The sequence below is a fragment of the Talpa occidentalis genome, unplaced genomic scaffold, assembly GCF_014898055.3.
Source record: "Talpa occidentalis isolate TD23 unplaced genomic scaffold, MPIMG_talOcc4v2.1 talOcc4.4, whole genome shotgun sequence".
In the NCBI taxonomy this organism is placed as follows: Eukaryota; Metazoa; Chordata; class Mammalia; order Eulipotyphla; family Talpidae; genus Talpa; species Talpa occidentalis.
In genome coordinates, this window is record NW_023604295.1 from 110324032 (window position 1) to 110341157 (window position 17126).

Consider the following 17126-nt stretch of genomic DNA (forward strand, 5'->3'; position numbering starts at 1 on the left):
CTGTGAAATAGTTGTCTCATTCTGTATATTTTGGGGAAAAAAAAATCAGGAATATTTGGAATAACTTGCTTATGGCAGCACAGAAAGTCAGAAAATGATCTGGAACCATATTTTAAATGTATGGAATTTTAGTTTGCAGGAATTCAATGTAGAGTTTAGTCATTACAAATTTGATTCTGGGACCTTTAATACATGATTCACAAAGTCTGTATGTGTAACATATTTTGAAAAACTTACATCATAGAGTATAACAGTCTTTAGGTGATAATTTTATTTTATGATAGTGTAGTGGTGAAGATCAGATCATGTAGAGATTAAAGAGTGGGAACCGGTGTGCATGAGTTCGAATCCAAACTTTTGTCTTTGGTTTTGTGAGAGTACAAATTATATAAGCTATTTCTCCCCTAATTTCCTTGTCTGGGAAAAGGTGACAATGATTATACCTCCCTCTTGAGCTTATGATAAGGATCAAATTAGTTAATGGATATAAAGTGTTTATATTAATCCCAGGCACATAAGCATTAACTACCATTACTATGTGGTTTTAAAAATTAGTGTTTCCTCTTACACCAGTAAGAAAGGCATGTATCAAAAAACTATCAACAACAACAACAACAAAAAAAAATTAGTGTTTCCTTAAATTTCAAATTTTGATACCTTCACTATTGCTATAACAGCCTTGAAGAAAGGGATAGAAATTCCAAATGTGATATTGACAAACCATCATTTTGTTTTGGTTTGTTCATGTGGTTTTTCTTCTATGTGATTTATACCACAATTATATCTCTTTGTTCTCAAAAATTAGGAGCGCTGAGAAGGTTAATCATCATTCCAACCTGTCATCCAGAAATAGAGCTACATGGTTTAGATGGTTTGAGAAAGTCATCCTTAACAACAAAATGCCATCTATTGCTATTATAGCTGAGGACAGTCACATGCATACGCAATTAAATTTATGGTTGTGACTTCTTACTCTGTTATAAAATGATGTGCAGGTCTACAAGGAGACAAAGAGCTTCCTGTAGTAGTTTAGAGAACAATTACAAATACTTTGAATTCCATAGTGCTGTCATTTTCACAAGGCAGAAATCTACTCATTATCTAGATATAGTCAATAAATTAATGTGATGATTGTAACTATTCACAATAAGGTAACAGTGATTTGGAAGTATCTGGATTTTATTAAACAGGATCACAGAAGAACCATTGACAGTTTAAAGATATAAGAGCTCTTTCAAATAAGTTGGTCAAAATATTTTGCTTTATTCCTCAGGAAACCTAGATAAAGAAATATGAAATGATTGAGCCTTACACAATTTCATAGTTAGAAACAGATATTGGTCTAAATAATGGGGATGCCATTCTTTGTGCTTTTTTTCAATATTTCATGTGCCTTTTCATGAATAAGATGCTTTTTTTAGAGCTGGATTAACTTCATTTCTCCTTTTCATATTTTTTATTGCACGCTTAATCAATAGGCTTGTTCCAGGTATTTATCTCTAAAGAGAGAAAACAGACAAAAGAATCATACGTAAGCAAACAATGTACTGTTTTAGAAGGTGGTTAAGTTGGGTGGAGAAACACGGTCCTATAATATAGTCAAAGTGCTGAGGGAAAAACATGGTGGTTTTAAATAGAGGGCAGGCTGACCATGGGGAAGGTAACAATCATGAAAGATTTAAAAGAGGTAAGATAGTTAATCATGTGGGTATGTGGAGGAGAAATATTCCAGGCAGAGGAAATGAGCTGGAGCATATAGGAGAAACAGAAGCTAATGTTACTTGAATGTAAAGTATTAAGAGATGATTTCAAAGAAGTATTGAAGGCATGATCAGGTAAGACCTGGCATACAAGCAAGACCTATAGGGATGGTGGCTGTCCCTCCAAGTGACATGGGGAGTAGTTGGGAACTTTTGAACAACAGTGTGACTCAATATGTTTTAGGTTTTAAAGGGATCACTAACTGCTGTGTTGAGAATAGATTATGAAGAAAGATAATGGTAGAAGCCAGAGGACCAACAATGAAGCTATTGATATAATCCAGACATCCTTGTAGGAGTGAGATTTAAATATATTACTGAATTATTAGATTCTAAATATTTTGAAGATGTATTTAGAATGATTTAATCATGGGTTGGCTGAGGGGAATGAGAAAGAAAGGGGACCAGGATGATTTCAGATTAAGTAGTTGAAAGTATGAGGGTCTCATCAACTGAGATCAGAAAGTTTAATGGAGGAAGGAGTGAAATCATTTGCTTAGTCTCCCCATTTCATATATATTAAATAAGTTAAGCTTCTTACCAGAATTAGGATTGTGGCCTTTATTTCCTTGTAATGTAAAATAAGACATTCTGAGATTCCCTTATAAAATCAGTATGATTATGAATGAACAGATGTCATCAACATGAAGTAATAGTTAAAGTGGATTCAGAGTCATTGGGCTGGAATGCTCTGTAACCCCAAGCAAAATCTACTAAATGTGATGAAATTAAGTCGTGGAGGATGTTGGACAGGCTTCCAACAAACCAATTTATGATTCTTTTTATGATTTCCTTGTAAGCAATCTTGTTTGTTGTTCTGTGTTCACATTTTGTTGAAGTTATTCCCCTTCCCCAGAGCATCTTACTCTGTCCCTCTTTCAGCTCATTTTTGGTCATTTAAAATTTTAAATTCAGGAATCTAGTCATATAGTCATATAGTTGTCTTTATCTCCCAATTGTTATAAACACCTTCATAAGTGATAGCCATAATTTTCCACCAATATCCCACCTGTTCTGCTTGTATGCCTCTGTTCTTAAAGGTCAAAAATTTTTCCTCTCTTTGTGTAGGTGCTTCAGACATTGCCAACTGTGGACTAGATTATCCTTGATTATTAAACTGAAGTTCTTGTGTGTTCTGGGTATAAGGTTTTTTCCATTTCTCCATTAAGCTCTCAAGTTTCTGTTTTTATTATAAAAAGATGCAACACAAATGGAAAATATTTGTTTTATGTCTCAAATTTCTCTTCAAGCTACCAAAGTGACATTTTTTTGTTTCACTCATTAACTGTTCTATGCTTCACATTTTGGAGTAAACAGGCTGCAAAATGACCAAAAAGCAGTCAACAAGAGAGAAGAAGCAGGAAAAGTCCTGGATAATCCACTTTATTTTCCTTATGGTCTTACTACACTGCAGACAGTGTGATGCTCCCCTCACTGGCTGAAGTAGAGGTCACTCTTTCAAACATGCAGTGTTACATTCAACCTGTGTCTGCAGTCTATTCATATCCCCGCCCTCTTTACATCCCAAATTGTGCCCACAATGCAAGGACTCATTCAAGTTCTCCTTCTGTGTAGATGTTTCCTATATTCTGTGGTCATCATTGAACTCTTTTCCTTAGTCTCTTTCCCAATCACTGTTGTTATTTTAATACTCCATTTCAAGATAGTCTCACGTTTACTTCACTTTCTACATAAACTAGATAAATATCTCAAAAGCTTTCTGCTACTAAGTCATGGGTTCAGAGTATTGGGATTAAAAGAGACTGATAGTACTGGTTTCTGTCTTCTAAGTCTTCATCTAGTTAAAGATATAAAACATATGCCATTAACGAGAGTACAAGTAGTGTATAAGTAGTATGTGGCATAAATGCCTAACAAGTTTGAGGTGAAAGAAAACTAGTGGATAAAAAAGAATGGCATCCGAGGCATCTTCATATAAAATGAATACTAGAGGTGGTGGTGGACATGAAAAGATATTATGCAAATGTGATGGGTGTAGGTATTTCAGGTAAAAGGAAAGACATAGGAAACATAAAATAAGTAGATCAGTTTGATTGGTATGAAGGAATTTCTTGATACCTAACACGTATTAAGCATTATAGGCTCAATGTTTTATACATACTATCGAATTTTCACCCAAAAATCAGGAGCTCTTTCTTATTATCATCTCTCTTTTAGAAGAAACTGGGTGGTCCAGCCATTAAAATAATAATAAAGGTTATGATAAAAATATTAATAGAATGTACAAGAAAGAGTGGAAGGAAAAGTTTTGGTGTAAGAGACACTAAGAAGATATAATTCCACAAGACTAATTGAAGGTAGGGAAGTAAGGAAATGATTCTGCACACATTGGTGATTTAGTGGTTGTTAAGTTAATGAACCTCTGAATGATAAGATCATACATTTATTCAACATATACTTTTAGTTCTACTAAGTCGTTATGTGTTTATTAGTGTACAGAATCAGTATATTAATGATAGGAAGTGATTTCTGCTGTAAATTCCAGGAAGCATTCACTGCTTCTTCCTGATGGGACTACTCAATTAAATTTAAAAATTAAAATGGATAGAATACGGAAGTTAAAAGCATTTTTATTTTTATTGACATAATTCATTAATCAAACAATTAATCAGAATGCTTTAGGGGTGTATATCCTTTGTAGTCACCAGTAATTATGCATTGAGAAATCACATATGGAATTGCATGCTGAACCTGTATGTAATGCTTTCTATATACACTTTCTGCATAGTAGATCTATACCATGCAACTTAGCATGACACACTCCTTTCTGTTAGTGATGCTATGTGACTTCTCAACTGAAACTGTACAATTATTACTAAAAGAAGGTAGAGAAAATTATTTCTGCAAAATCATTGTTAATTTTCCCTCTTTATTTATGGAATATGCAAACAAAGATTTACATTCATGAAATCCCACAAGTTAATTCATTTAATTTGTTCAAAATGTGAACTCTGAAGTATTGCAGTTAATACAAGATTTTGTCAGGCTATTAATAATAGCATTCTCAATTTGTAGCTCTTTCATCCATGTAATTTTAGTGATATATGTATTATGTTCTAGGGAAAAGAATATTCAAGCTTAAAGAGGCAATCAATATGTTGGTACATTTATTTCAAAGTTGATGAATGGAAAGAGGCAATATGATTTCTGTTTGCCACTGTTAAAAAACAAACCATTGATACCAGTGGTGTATCAAACACATGGTGACTGCAGATATAAATAATTAATGTTAGAAGCATTTCCTTATTTAGTTGTTTATTTAAAGCAATCATTCTTGCTAACATTAAGCAGCTGTTGTTTTTAAAATCAGAGTGAAAAATATATATTGAAAATAGTTCTGGTGGTTATAACTATGTATAAGATGAAAAATTTGTGCAAAGATTTGAGAGCACTATCTTAAAGTAATAGATATTTAATATTTTTTATCCAAAAAATGCATTCCCATTTAGATTTAAAATTCATTTAGTCATGCAAAAAATATGATTCTATTCTTTCTTCTCTGCTGTCTGATCTTATGTTTACTGAAAGGGAAATTATTTTGTAAACACTTCTTTTACTTTTGCACCAAAATTTGTGTTCAAAGCAGTAGTTTAATAAATAAACTGAATTTCCCTATTATAATTATCCTAATTATAAAAATTAGGATTTATTTCTACTTAATTCTCCTTTATACTTATTGAATATGTAAGTTAAAGGATACACCTTTGCAGAAGGATATCACAAGGAAGTGCTCAGATGAATGTGAGGCAGAAATTAGAGGTTGACCATTTTTTAGAATTTCAAAATCTGCTCTTTGGTGCCCTGCTTTCAATAAAAATGGAAGTCACCAGAAACTCCAAGTGAAAAGCCCCTCTAGGAACAATGCAAGCAAGAATTGATGGACTTTCAACTATGGTTTTCAAGCTTGCAATGGAAGCAAAATCATTCAATCTATTTTTGTTCCTCTAGAGTGAAAATTAAAACAATGGTATATATATTTTTAATTTAGTCAAATTTGTGAAAATAGAATATTGCAAGGAAATATACTGATAGACATAATTTCTTTAGCATATATTAAATCTGTTTCTAATAGTACTGTGAGTTTGTGAAGATGCAATAAGCACCTGCTAGAAAGATCATTTTAACTAGTGTAAAGACTCAGAATATCCTTGCTTCTTTTCTTACCCTGTTTGATCATTTATAGGATGTCCCTCATTCTTAATCATTAAATGTCTGGCTGATTTTGATGACTAATGCACCAGACTATTTCAAACAGACTATCAGTTCTGAAATGCTGTTGCCTCTTGAATTTTTTATAAAAAGAGTTCCATGCCATTTTCCCACAAATGATAATGATAGGGAGAAGGAAGCAGGGACTGTTATGCTTGTCCTTTAAAATGTGGGGTCTTGGTGAAAAGCCCACATTCCCCTTCCTCAATTATTTAGTCCCTGGGAAGAGTCCCAGCCAGGATTTCCTGGTAAGATTTATTGTGCTCTGTGTTGTCAACAAAGTGTTTTCTCCAGCTGAGCTCATGGAAATAATCCAGTTTGGATCACTAATGCATCTCTAGTAGAACAATACGAGTGTAGGTGATGGAAGTGTTGGCCCTCTTGGTTGTGTGCCAGCTGGTACAGATCTAGTGGGATGACTGATCTCATTGGAGAGATTTCTGGATGACCTGCTTCACCACACAGTCATCTCACCTGGTACATTGGGACTGCTTCTTGCTTCATGCATGCCTGTGACAGTAAAATCCCAATTCCTGTTGGGGATAGCTAATGATATCAAGCACTATTCTTATATATTTTTTTGGTCTGTGTTTCAATTTCCAGGGCAAAAACATTTTCTATTTAAACTCCATGCAATAACATTCCTATTTTTTTAAAAGGATTTATTTATTTATTTATACAAGCACTGGGTACAGTCAGAAGCGCGGGAGGATGAGGGAATTCACCAGAGCCAGAGTGGGAAACAGAACACGCAGACTGATGAAATACACTGCTGAGGGGAGCAGCGGGCACGGCAGGAGAGGTCTGTCGCGCCATGTGGGACCCTCACCCGGCGGCCAGGGATCGAACTGGCGCTGCAGAGGCTGCAGGCAGCTTCGCAGCCCAGCGCTCAACCACTGCGCCACCAGGGGAGGCCCAACATTCCTATTTTTTGAGTAAATAGGACATATCTTCTTCTCTATAAGCATTCCTGACTCTGTCAGATCTAATACTTGTGGTTAGAAATTAAAAAAAGGCACAAAGATGTTGATGTCAAAATCCTTATTTTTAATTAATATGGATCCAATTTCTGTTAACAACAATAAAGTGATCTCCCCAGTCCTTTTTATTTAGTAACAGATTTCCTTGGGTTATGCAGAATAGAATTATCTCCTTGATATAACTTGATAAAAAATATTTTCTTTCATATAAGGAAATAAAGTACCCAAATCTTGCAGGTAGAGTGTGCTGTGAATACAAGCAGGAACTCAATAATGTTTTGACAACTGAATCCTTTCTGGGAATTGCTTAAATCCCAAAATATCCATGCTGTCACACTGCTTATTTTACATTGTTCTAGATGTTTGTTGTCTATTTCTTATTCACAATGAGAATATTTTCTATTCAAAGGAATTCAATGGAATTGATAAAGGGCCAACGTGAAAATTATAGGGAAAAAGGTAGAAAGCAAAAGATAGAAGAAAGCATGTATACCACATGATGTTTTTGCCAATTGTGTTGATTCGGACTCATTTATAATGTAAAAGATGTGTTAAATCTTTGGCAAGCATCTTTTTGTTTTCTGCTTGCTGAGGTCTACTCCAGTCCTCCTAGCTTCCCCCTTCCTTACCCAAAAGTAAATAACAAAAGAATTCCATAGCTCAGTAAATCCTGTATTCTGTAAATATAGAAAACTTTTCATGCAGCTACCAGAAAAAGAAATATAATGATGAAAGCTACATTTATTTGAATTGGTCAGGATGTTTAAAACCCAGTAGCTCGCTGTGAGAGAAGTAGATCAGATGAGTAAAAGTCAGATTGGAGTTTGGCATTTGGAGTTAAGCAGCTTTTCTTTGCTGTGTACTGACATTTGAGTTAATAGAGTGTTTTCTAGTGGATTTCTTTAAAATATTACAGTTTACCTGACATTTGGCTAAAAAAATTCATTACTTATTTTGGAGAAATTATTGAAGTTAGTCTCAAAACCATTTGTTTTCAAAACCATTGTTTTGCCTCATGGTGTGTGATAAAGCAGTAATGTGTGATTTTCCTAGCCAGTTTGAACCTTAAACCTGTCACTCAGAAATAGTTTACTATTTCTGTTATTCTTATATTCATAAGAGAGGGTTACAAGAGTGAAAATTGCAAAAGGAAGTGACATACAATATATTCTGATGTAGCTCATCCCATCCCATGGAGTTGTATGTATTTACCAAAATTCTATCCAGTCATGTATTCAACTTGATATCCTGCTTCTTGAAATTTAATATTTCATTATGAGCATTTTTGTCATTCAGTGTTTAAACACCTGAAATTTTTGTAATTGAATCAAGAATCAAGTATTCCTATTGATTTTAAAGGATGATCTTTTTTACATGAAAACATTTTTAAAGTTCCTTCTCTACTCTTTCTACACTAACCGTACCACACAACTCAAGGCCAAAGTGGAGCTGCTTTCACCAGTTCATCAAGTGCAGATATACTTAGGTCTTGAGCTAAGGGGATTTTGAGGTTGAACGGCATTCCAGTGTGAGGGTCAAAAAGAGAGAGGAAGGACTGCAAACCGTAAATTCATTCAATTTGGAGCCAAAGAAAGTTCTTGCAAGCACAGTCTTTAACTTTTTTTTTTTTCCGCTGACTTCTTTACTTTTCAGCTGACTCCACAGGCCCTTCCTTCTCCTCTCTTTACTCCTAAGAAAACAGCTGTGGGGATGTTAGTGGTATTTTTGGAATGATTCCATTCTTATCCACCACACTGTCCCCAACTCCATCCTCATACGCCCATCAGAATTTTACATCTCTGACAAGAGAAAAACATGTCAAGTTATTGGAAATTGTAAATGTTATGCCTGTAGAAACTGTAAAAATTCAATTAATTTAGTAAAGCTCAAATTGTTTGGGTAGACTCTTAAAAATATTAAAGTACTTTGAATATATTAATTATATGCACCTTATATTATCTTAGAGATAGGGCATAGAGAGCATTGACTGAGGAAGAGAAACATGTCAAAGTCATTTTATCCTTGAGAGAGTGAAGGCCCAGAGAAATTCCCTGCTTTGCCTAAAATGACACATCACACAATGAGAGACAGCGCTATGGAATCCGGAGAGCTATGGAAAACTAGCAATGACAAGATACTTAGGAAGCTTTTGCTATTTAATTATTTTTAAAAAGATTTATTTATTTATGTATACAAGAACTGGGGTACAGGCCAGAGTTGTGGAGGGTGAGAGTATTCACTAGAGAAAGAGTGGAGAACAGAACAGCCAGACTGACTGAAATACACTGCTGAGGGTGTTATAGGGCAACCCCGATATAAAACGGGTTGCCTCGCTGTGGGTCTTCGCCCGCGTGCTTAAAAGGGACTTATTAATCCTCCACTACAGGCACACACAAAAGGTTAATAAAGGTTTATTTACAAGGGAAAGGGAATTAAGGAAATGTACAACTCAGGGAGAAAATAGGGAAATAAAGTCTTTAATGCATCCTACCTGATCCACTGACCTGGAAACCCAAAGGCACTCTCCGAGCTGGCCCGGCGCTGTGAGCTGGCGGAGAGCCAAAATGGGGGATTCCCCCTCCAAAGCCCACATCTGGCTTTATACCAAACCTGGCTGCTTAACCCCACCCTCAGGTCCCAGCCACCTTCCCTTTGGTGGTGATGGGATTTGGAGTTCCCAGTGTCTTTTGGCTTTGGTCTGGAGTTGGGGGTGGAGTCTACAAAGCCTGTATGGAATTTGCTTTAGGACATCCTTTTCCCCCAAACAAGGGGAGCAGCGGGTGAGACAAGAGAGATCTGCTGCACCATGTGGGTAGCTCCCTGGCGGGCCAGGGGCCAGTTGCTGCAGAGGCTTTGGCTAGCTTCACAGTGGTGTGCTTAAACCCTTACATACTAGGGAGGCCCTTGCTATTTAATTATTGCTTCTTCTCTCCTAACTGCTGTATTTATGAATTTATTTTTATCTGTTAAAGCAAATTAAAAAGAAAACTCATCCTTGACTAGATCTAGTTATAACTATTTTGAATATTTTTAATAAGACAGAGGGTATTGGAAGTGGATATTGGAAGGGAGCTCGGTGACAAAGGCCAGGAATGATTTTGCTTTCCCTTACTGCTGCTTTTATTCATCCTCATCTTTTACAGTAATTTCTGTTTCAGGATTCCTTCTGCTTTTTAGCAGGATTGACATGTGTGCCTTATTTGGAAATGCAAGGACTGATTTGATTAGAGACTTCTTGCATCAGAGAGATATCTTGCATCAGAGAGCCTTTATAACAAATGAGAGTGCTGGATTAGGGGTCTCCTGGGGATAATTTTTGATCTGCACTATAGGGAAAATCTTGTCTTAATTAATTAGAACTCAAATGAAATCTGTGGAATATGGCCATTTTCATAATCAACAAGTTGATTTTTTTTTTCCTAAAATGTTTTAAAAGTAATAAGTAGCATACAATACATTATCAATTTCTTGATCTCCTTTTCTCACATAAAAAAAAAAGTCCTAAAATTTGAATCAAATAGTATCAACATTTCAAGGATACCTTAACAATGGATGGTTTTAGTAAAGTCCCTGAATCTTTCTTTAAATGTGTTTAAAATGCCTTTATTAGAACAAAAAAAAAATGGTTAATGAGGCAATAAAAAGCAAACTAATGTGATATAAACAGGTTTATATAATTGGAAAGTCATCATATATACTTTTAATGAAACAGAAAGATACTAGTTCCCAGCTTACTTTTCCAAACTCCCTTTTGGTACTAAATTGTTCTTAATAGAAATGTCTTGTCCTTTTCTTTTTGAATTAACTTCTCCTCTGCTTGTCTTGAAACCAGAGCCATTCATTCTGACCTCTATTCCAATATGTCATTTTCACCTTCTACTTTGCTATTGTTAAGCATTTTTATTCACTACTCCTAGCATCTTTTTTATATTTATTGATCTCATCTCTCAGATGTACTCCTTATATTCCCTCATTGTAAGTATATCTTAATGAAAAATACTGGAGATTTGGAACCCCCAAATTGAAGTTTAAAAAAATTAGCCCACAGTTGTTTATAAGTGCTGCACTGTAAGTAAATTCAAATGTCCACCATTAATTGGTTAAATAAAGTTGTGCTATATTATAGAATGGCTATTTATTTATTGAAAAAATTAATTCACATAGTTATACAATGGAAGATAATGCTTATTTTGCTTCTACTTGAGTGTTTTTCATGTTAAGATCATAAATTATCTTGCAATATTGACCACTCTTATGTTATCCTTGTTAAAATAACAATAACAACAGTAGTGGTTATGATGTGATTGTTACTTTGAGATATATAGCCCAAAGAAACAAGTGGAAAGAGCTAGGAAAGGATTCAAGTACTCCTGATACCGTTTCTTTCTCTTCATAGGTTGGATATTGAAAGGACTTTTTTTTTCTTCTGTCAGCTAGCCACAAATGATAAAGTAATTATCTTGTTTTATAAAACAAGAATGTGAAAATTATTTTCATTCATTAAGCTTAAAAATTAAAGATTGTATTTGAGAATAATCAGTGTGACTATGGTATACACACACACACATTATATAAGTACTATATACATGTTTTATATATATATACAAGTATATATATAAAATAACAACAAACCAAATAGATGTTTTAAATTGATTGGGATCAGATAGACATCAAAACAAATTATTTCAAAGCAGCCAGATATCTCAGCAACTGAACAGACTCTGTCCATTGAGTCAATATGATTTATTCATGTATCATAGTCTGTTGAGTAACATCTCTTTCAAAGCTTCATAAAATTTTCAATTAAATTAATTATTATATTAATAGATGTGGCACTATTGAAAGAGGGATGAGATGGTAGAGTTTATGCATCAGTTTATCAGGTAAGACATCTCTCAGAATAGTAATAGAATCTAATATTCTGAACTGTCTAGTTTATCAATAGTTGAATAAATTAAGCAACATCTGTGCAATGAATGATAGACATAACAAGTAATTAAAAACTGATTATGTTTTACAAAACAACTATCTTCTGTTTATACTTCCAGCATTTCCTTTGATGGGTTAGAAGAATAAATAGCAAAATATAATCTTAAATTATGGCTCTTTGATAGTAGGAAATGGATTTTAAAGAAACTATTCAGTTCTGTATTCTCTCCCATGTGGTCCATTCCTATGGGCCAGTAAGTCTGACACCTATAGGAAAACAATCTACTCATGGTAGTCAGCTGCCATGAATATGTGACTGTCTCACACTCTGAAAATCATTTGTGTAGCTCCATGGCATTTCTAAGGACCTATGAATCATATAGTGAACTGGAAGTGTACTGTTTCAAAATTGAGGCTATTTGACATTGCACCAGAATGACATTTGAGCTGAATGTTCTTTGCCCAGTGCCAAAAAGGTATAGAGGAAACTTTTCTCTCATTAATGTAAGGTTTCTTTACATGAATGGGAAAAAATGCTTTATCACACCTTTTCCATAGCTGAAATTTACTGCATTGTGATAAAAATTGAATAAAATAATCAACTCATTTTAGTATATTTTACCCATGTATGAGTTCAGTGTTCTGCAGATACACATGAAGTTCAAAAGTGAAACTTCCTGTGAAGCTTTCACATAGAAGCATCAATTATTTGTCTCTATTTCTAACCTTATAGTAGTATCTTTGAAGTCCTAAATGTAATTTTATATGTGTATTTTCTTATCAGTGCAGTTCATTCTTAACTAAGGAATTACTATTTTGACTTGTTAAATGTCACCAATGTGATAAAATCTTCTTTCATTTTATTACACATTTGTTATCATTTGATGTCCAAGATAGGCACTAAGTGAAAAGTAATGTTTATTGAACCTGAAGAAAGAACATGTCTAGTTCATTGGTCATGCTAGACAGTTCAGGAAACTTTTTGCCTGAATCGCTCCTCTCCTTGATTTCAATTCCCTCCCAGTTTTAGAGAACTTAAGGAAATTAATAGTAAAGGGTGACAGCAATGATGGTAAAACAATGTGTTGTTCTGAAGGCTTCCTCTCTAAACTGGCAAGTGACAACTGAAAAAAGTTTGGGACAGTTTTATTCAAACCTCGAGAAACTGTTAAAATAAATTCGTTGATCCTCTTTTTAGAGTAGATGAGACAAAAGCAAATATTAAAGATCCAAAAGATCCAGGCAACGAACATACCCAGTGTCATATTGAAAGAATGCCTTTTTTATTAATAACATACAATGTTGAAAGTTATAATAATTCAAGTTGTATTTCTGAGAATTACAGAAATCATAAAAAATATTAATATTTCTCTGCCCCTCTCCCCAGAAGTTTTGAAAGTTTATTATTTCATTAATTTGAGGTAACATTGGTTTACATAACCAGTGTTATATTATTCAGAAGTATAGGCCCACACCCCCTCTGATGTGCATCACACTCTACCCACCCCAGAGTACCCGTATAACTTCATAGAGCCCCCACCCCACTTTGTTTCCACCAACCCTCCTCCCCTGCCTCCCTGTTGGCCCCAGGTATTTTAAAGTTGAGGAAACTAACTCAGAGATGTTGAGTGGTTTGCCCTTGATACCATTAAGAGAGTGTGATATAACTTCCCAATCTACTGTTACATGCTGCACTGAAGTGCTTCTCAGTCATATCTGTGGACCAAATGTCCACTGCACAGTTGGATATTGTATTGTATGAGATGTCACTGCAAAAGTGTAAGAATGACAGACCTTAGGGGTGCATCCCCTGCCTTGTACTAGTTTACAAAAAAATGCAGCGAGGAGAGAATGTCTTTCTTAGCACTGAATTGGACACAGTACAGAGCCATGGTATTATTTATACCATTTATACCACTGTCCATAGGAAAAGTAAGAGCACATTCACATATGTTCTGGTAGAAAATTACTCAAGTGTTCTCTGTCACTCACCCAAACCACACTGTTTTTTTTTGTGAAAATTTTGAATTCATCATGTTTCATCTTTTTTCACTAACAAAGAAAACTTCCTCCACATATGCTCAATCTTTTGTTGAGCAACAGCTATACTCTAGAACTATTTTAAGTGCCTACAAGGAGAGGCTAGAGAGAAGGTATTTGTGTTTGCTTGTGTGATTGTGTGAAAGAGAAATATTAAAATAAAGGGAGAAATAAAAAAGCTTTTAATGAAAGCAGACATAGCTAAAATATGATTTATTATTTAATTAAATTAATAGGCGTGCTTTTGTTTGTGAAATACTCAAGAGTTACTTTTACATGTTAACTTCGCTAATCCCCAGAAAACCACAAGTCTGTCATTGTAGGTTAGTTTGCATTTCCTAGAATTATTAAACTTATTACATAAAATGAAATTTCTATTGTTTCTCCATCCAGTTGACTACAAATCAAAAGAAGCAGGGATATGTATATATTTTTCAACTCTTTTCACTGATTTGTTTGATTACATACTTGAGAGCATGAGACAATAGTAATAATAAAATTTTAATTATTATCATTTTAATACTCATAGTGGGTGAATGGTGCTGTGAAGGTCAATATTGCAGTATAGCCAAACCTATCTCTCTCATTCTGGTGTTTCAGTGACCACCTTAGTGATGTTACACTAAGGTGTTACAAAAGTTGGTGATTTCTGCTCTTTTTACAAGATGGCCTCAATTGTTTGGGGACAGTGCAAATGAAAAACACCTGGAAACTTCTTTCTTAAACACTAGTCATCGTGAACCACAACACCAACACAACATGACCACAAACAGAGCTAGAGAGCTTTTACTCATTTTGCTACATGGGATTCTGCAGTATTTTGCTCTCTAGCTATCCCCTTTAGTGGAAGATTTATGGGGTTATCTTTTTACAATAATGCCCCAGATTTCTCTATATGGCAGAAGTTTGTAGAGCTACGAGTTAGATTAAAGTCTCCCATTATTGGCTATATGACTTTGGCAATCTATTTAAATGTTAACATTTTTTTTTTTTTAGCCTATAAAATTGTTATATTTCTCTCGTGAGGGTGAAATGATGTAGTGAATAGAATTTTGTAAATTCTAACAATGGCTGACATTTAACCAATACTAACTATAGTTCTATCATATATTCATGTATTTAGTTATGGTACCTCCATGTGTCTGAGGAATGTCTGGTATCTGGTATCAGTTGTCAGTGTTATATTGCAGTTACTATAATGTGGTACTTAACAGGAAGAACAGCAATGAGCATTTAAGGTCAGTCCAACTTGTTTGTCCCAAATGTCTTCCACCATCAACAATGGAAGAGAAGTAGACTGTAAGTGTGGGATTTGGGCCCCTGCTGATGTCAGTCTATTCAAGTGTAGATGGTCAAGCCACTTAATAACACCTATATTAATTAAATTCATTATCTTCTTGACTCTACTGTAGTTCTATATAATATAGGGATTTGTTCTTACTTCCCTAGTGCTTTGCAAATGCTAGATTCTCAGAGAATAATTGTTTAATGAATATCTTTCTGTTTATCAGAAGACTGTGGAAACTAAATCATGTCTGAAATAAGTGGCATAAGTTGGTATATGTTGATTGATCATATTCTCCTGAATAATTTTAAAAGTTGTTAGTGAATACTTAATCTCTTTCCCAAATATTGCTTTCCCTCTCTTTTAGTTACATAATTAATCCAGATAATTTGAACATTTTAGCCACCTCTCTATAGAACATTACAGATAACTTTTAAAATAAGTTGTGATCCCCTCAAAATCTTTATAAGTTCTAATAATTTAATTTAACATTTATATTTTCTGGAATTTTACCTGTATACTTTAAAAGTACTTTCTAATTCCCACTTGCCTTGGAGGCCTTTGAGACCTCGTAACTAAAAGCAGAATTTATCATCTTCTCCCTCCAATTCATTCCCCCATAATTACTTATATGAAAGTTAAAAATAAGCACACTTCTAACACTGACCAAATTTTTTTTCCTTTGATAATGAAGTATTTTCTTTTGTGAAGTATATCTAGTCACATCTGTCATAAGAAAATAGACTTTATTGTCTTCAGCTGTGTCACTCCATATTTTCAATTTAGTCAAAAATCCTATGAATGCATTATCTTTTCTACATAGATCACTTAATATTACAGACAATATTATACTAGCTCCTGTATGGGTGAATCAAGCAAATTGAATGTTTACTGAGAAGATGGTCATAAAATATATCTATTTTATACCTTTAATTATATTTAAATCCTTTTCAATTGAAGTGGAGCATAAATTCACATTTTGTGACAGTCCATTGTGAAATCTCACTGGGCTTTTTCCAGCTAATGTTCTAAGCCACCTGTCTTGAAAGGGACTACTTAGAAAGGCAGAGCAGGGGAGGAGTAGTGAATGTGCAGCAGGTTTGGGGAGGAGAGACAAATAATCAAGTAAATGTCACCTGAGGTCTAAAGATTGCTGTCAGCATAAGATATTTTGGCTGTTGCTCCTATACACTAGATAGACTTGTTTCCCAAACTGACCTTGTTTGAAATGTCCAGTATAGAGAATTCATTCTGTGTGTAATTAAGGATTCTTACAGTGCTCTTCCCTACCATTATAAGGTGGTCAGCTTTAACGAGTATGCAGAAGTAGTCTCATTATATTTGGGGCTTCTAAAATAAGCTCCTATCTTAATCATTTGCTTCACCTTTATCAAAGCAATTAACATAAGAATAAAGGAGGTTAAATTAGACTTCAGGGCTTTGGTAAAAATAATTAATATCTTTTCACCAGTGGGGACAAGAAGTAGATAACAATTTTCATTATTTTATTTGAAAATGATTATCACAGAAGCAGCAGATTAGCGCAACGATAACCTATCCCAAATGTGGTATCCTTTAAATCTATGCACTGAAAGAGATTTTAATAGCACAAGGTAAAAATTTTTCAATTATTGGTGAACTGAGCTGTGAATAAAACTGAACTATTAAATACCAACAATTGCTTGAGTAGGATCAAAAATATAAGAAAAAATGACAAAGAAAAAAGGAAAACGTAAGTATACTCTGTCACTAGTCAGCTCTCTGTTCTAGATGATTGGAGACTGATTTGTATTTACATGTTTATTTTTGCATATCAAAGGCGGCATGTCCTGTAGCCTTTATGGTTTTCAGAATTCTAGAGATATAAATGCCAAGAGTTTAAAATGTATTGATTAATTGTTC

General features: G+C 34.3%; 1 protein-coding gene across 10 annotated transcripts in view; it reads left to right on the top strand.

Moving 5' to 3' along the window:
* Positions 1-17126, top strand: part of LOC119257792 (pro-neuregulin-1, membrane-bound isoform) — a 209372-nt gene that overhangs the window by 109194 nt on the left and 83052 nt on the right. The gene's annotated exons all lie outside the window — the stretch shown is intronic.